Source organism: Scyliorhinus torazame, chromosome 14 (assembly GCF_047496885.1).
Source record: "Scyliorhinus torazame isolate Kashiwa2021f chromosome 14, sScyTor2.1, whole genome shotgun sequence".
Classification (NCBI taxonomy): Eukaryota; Metazoa; Chordata; class Chondrichthyes; order Carcharhiniformes; family Scyliorhinidae; genus Scyliorhinus; species Scyliorhinus torazame.
Window position 1 is genome coordinate 169,173,842 of NC_092720.1, and position 4,455 is coordinate 169,178,296.

The window sequence follows — 4,455 nt, forward strand, 5'->3', positions numbered from 1 at the left end:
ACCGGGGAAACGGAGGCGACTTTGAGCAGCAGCTCCGGTGGGGATTTAAACTTGTCCTTGTCCCATCTGAATAAAACCTCATTTATTGCAGCTGCTGTCTCAGTTCCCGGGTAAATGTGTGACAGAGATTTCTAGTGTGGGAATAACATTCATCCTTGGAGCCTTTCAACCTGACAACAGTGTACAGTGGATAGCTTGGAATGCGTTTAGCAAATCAGAAAACAAAGGCAATGAAGACTTGTAGTGGAGGTTCAGCACACGCACAGGAGAGGGGAGAATGACCCGGTGCTTGGAGATGAGTCAGTGAATTAGGTGGGGCTCATCGTGTGAGCTTTGTGTCCTTTGAGTTGACAGCCCTACCCAGGGGTCCCCTCTTCCAGCAAGTCACAATCCATTCACATCTCATGATTCTTCTCCTGGGATGTCCCAGTGTTGACCTTGTAAGAGAGGGATATTTTTAATGTGCAGTACACTGGGATGATCGTTGTGGTATTATCATACATGAAGGTAATGTAAGGGTTCATGAAATGTATACAGACAGCCACTAGAGAGAGCTAATCCTAGAAGTATATAAGGGATGACGCTGAGCCTTATCGGACAGAAGATTAGAGCAGGTGGGAGGAGCACTGAAGATCGTGAGAGAGCAAGAGAATAGTTTAATCTGTTAATGAGTTAGATGTTAGATGAATGTTGATGAGTATAGTTTATGTGTGATAAATCAACTGTTTGTTTCTTAGGGATAAGTGTCGAATCCAGTTAGTAGTGTTTAATAAAATAGTTTTGTTGGTTATGTAATGCAAATCGCCTATTGTCACAAGTAGGCTTCAAATGAAGTTACCACAAGCCCCTAATCGCCACATTCCGGCGCCCGTTCAGGGAGGCTGGTACTGGAATTGAACCGTGCTGCTGGCCTGCCTTGGTCTGCTTTCAAAGCCAGCGATTTAGCCCTGTGCTAAACCAGCCCCTCTCGTTGTTCCCTGATCAACACTACACATTGAAGCCATCCAGAAAGAGCAAGGCAGAGAACACAATATTAGCCATTTTCTCTCTCTGGAGAATACTGAATACCACGGGTGGAGCAAGTACCTGCATCAATTCTTCAACTGCTTCACTCTGTGAGCTGTCTGAGAGAGACACATGTACCAATTACCAACACCTTCTCCTCAGTGTGTGGTGCATGAAATGGTAACATCAGCCACAGAAACAAGGGATGGGCCTTGTCCCTAAACAGCTGACCATCAGGTCACTCACCTTCCCCAAATATGGGTGTGATGTCTGAGTTCCGGGCAATGAATCATAGAATTTACAGTGCAGAAGGAGGCCAAACAGCTCATCGAGTCTGCACTGGCCCTTGGAAAGAGCACCCTACTTAAGCCCACACCTCCACCCTATCCCCGTAACCCAGTAACACCTTTTGGACACTAAGGGGCAATTTAGCATGGCCAATCCACCGAACCTGCACATCTTTGGGCTGTGGGAGGAAACCGGAGTACCTGGAGGAAACTCGTGCAGACACGGGGAGGAAGTGCAAACTCCACACAGTCACTTGAGGCCGGAAATGAACCCAGGTCCCTGGAGCTGTGAGGCAGCAGTGCTAACCTGTGCCTCCGTGCCACCCCAGCAATGTGGGATGATCAGTGTTATTGATGTTCACATGGAGTATTCTCCGACGGACCTTACACACAACACGAAGGAGGGGAATTGTTTTCTGTTCAGGGAGCTCTGCGAGTCTCCTCGGGTAACCTTCCATGTCATGTGAGTTTTATCAATCACTCCCAGCACCTTGCGGAAGCAGCTGTCTATGTGTCTCCAATTTACTTGGAGCCTCACAATGCCAGGAAAAACTACTCCATTATTCCCATACCTCCCTCACTAATCGAATAGTAATCTGCAGTCCTGTACAAAGTATGTCCAACCTAGTGACACCAACTGCAAGGCAGCACTGCACACCAAACGGTGTTTTTGTTTACCCCTGTAGAGTACACACCCCCTTCTCCCTGCAGCTGGGGTAGGGGGTAGATCATGCTTCCAATGATTGCTCCTGCTCCCAGTCTGCACTGTCTCGTATCTCTGACTTCTGACTGTGAGGTTCACATAGCCCTTGGACTGTCATGTGATTCCTTTCTATTACACAGGAGCAATCTCTGCACTCTGACTTCTGTCTGCAACCTGCTGAACAAAAAGTGAAAACTTGACATATTCCCTCTTTGCAAAGAGGACTAGGGACAACAGTGATCCTTCCAAACGACACCACCCCCAACTTCCGAATGTTGATGCAAACCGTTCCCTATTGTGCCACATTAACGGCAACTCCCCATACTACATTCTGGAGTCTATATTATCATAGAATTTACAGTGCAGAAGGAGGCCATTCGGCCCATCGAGTCTGCACTGGCTCTTGGAAAGAGCACCCTACCCAAGGTCAACACCTCCACCCTATCCCCATAACCCAGTAACCCCGTCCAACACTAAGGGCAATTTTGGACACTAAGGGCAATTTAGCATGGCCAATCCACCTAACCTGCACATCTTTGGACTGTGGGAGGAAACCGGAGCACCTGGAGGAAACCCATGCACACACGGGGAGGATGTGCAGACTCCTCACAGACAGTGACCCAAGCCGGAATCGAACCTGGGACCCTGGAGCTGTGAAGCAATTGTGCTATCTGCAATGCTACCGTGCTGCCCTCCCTATATGCACCCCTTCCAGTATACAATGTGGTATCTTTTTGACTCCCTTGTTTGTCAGCAATTCATGTAAGCCTTTGGGGTCTATCTTGCTATCCTTCAGGATTGGAGGAAAATGTAACTGGTCTGATTAGTAAATTTGCAGGCGACACAAAGGTTGGTGGAATTGCAGATAGCGATGAGGACTGTCAGAGGATACAGCAGGATTTAGATTGTTTGGAGACTTGGGTGGAGAGATGGCAGATGGAGTTTAATCCAGACAAATGTGAGGTAATGCATTTTGGAAGGTTTAATGCAGGTAGGGAATATACAGTGAATGGTAGAACCCTCAAGTGTATTGAAAGTCAGAGAGATCTAGGTGTACAGGTCCACAGGTCACTGAAAGGGGCAACACAGGTGGAGAAGGTAGTCAAGAAGGCATACGGCATGCTTGCCTTCATTGGCCGGGGCATTGAGTATAAGAATTGGCAAGTCATGTTGCAGCTGTATAGAACCTTAGTTAGGCCACACTTGGAGTATAGTGTTCAATTCTGGTCGCCACACTACCAGAAGGATGTGGAGGCTTTAGAGAGGGTGCAGAAGAGATTTACCAGAATGTTGCCTGGTATGGAGGGCATTAGTTATGAGGAGCGGTTGAATAAACTCAGTTTGTTCTCACTGGAACGACCGAGGTTGAGGGGCAACCTGATAGAGGTCTACAAAATTATGAGGAGCATAGACAGAGTAGATAGTCAGAGGCTTTTCCCCAGGGTAGAGGGGTCAATTACTAGGGGGCATAGGTTTATGGTGAGAGGGACAAGGTTTAGAGTAGATGTACGAGGCAAGTTTTTTTACACAGAGGGTAGTGGGTGCCTGGAACTCGCTACCGGAGGAGGTGGTGGAAGTAGGGACGATAGTGACATTTAAGGGGCATCTTGACAAATACATGAATAGGATGGGAATAGAGGGATACGGACCCAGGAAGTGTAGAAGGTTGTAGTTTAGTCGGGCAGCATGGTCGGCACGTGCTTGGAGGGCCGAAGGGCCTGTTCCTGTGTTGTACATTTCTTTGTTCTTTGTTTGTTTTTTGATTCCCCTGCCTTCCAATGTCCACCACCATGGGAATCACCGTGGTTAACACTGTTGCTTCACAACACCAGGTACCCGTGTTTGATTCCCGGCTTGGGTCACTGTGTGTGCAGAGTCTGCACGTTCTCCCCATGCCTGCGTGGGTTTCTTCCGGGTGCTCCAGTTTCCTCCCGCAAGTCCAGAAAGACGTGCTGTAAGGTAAATTGGACATTCTGTATTCTCCCTCAGTGTACCCGAACAGGCACTTGAATGTGGCGACTAGGGGATTTTCACAGTAACTTCATTGCAGTGTTAATGTAAGCCTACTTGTGACAATAATAAAGATTAGTATCCTCCATCTCCCTTTGCCCCTCCATCTATAGTGCCCCTTTGCCTTTCTCACTCCTGCCCTTACAGCCCTGCTTCCCCATTTCTGACTTATATGCATAGGCCCACCCTCAACTTGCACCCCACCCCTGGTCAAACTTCAGTCAGTTGAAGTGGAGGGTGCCTGAGTCCTGCAGCATAGTGCTGTATGTACAGACAACTGTGGCAAGCACTGGGAGCAGAAGACCTCAGCATCTGCAATCCTGGGCTGATCAATGGTCAGAGTCGGTCCAATTGGTGGGCCCATGGTCCCACAGTGTTGTCCATTAAGGTGATGTAGGCATGGAGCTGAAGGGCATGAACCGGTCTTTCATATGGCTAGGCATTCAGCAC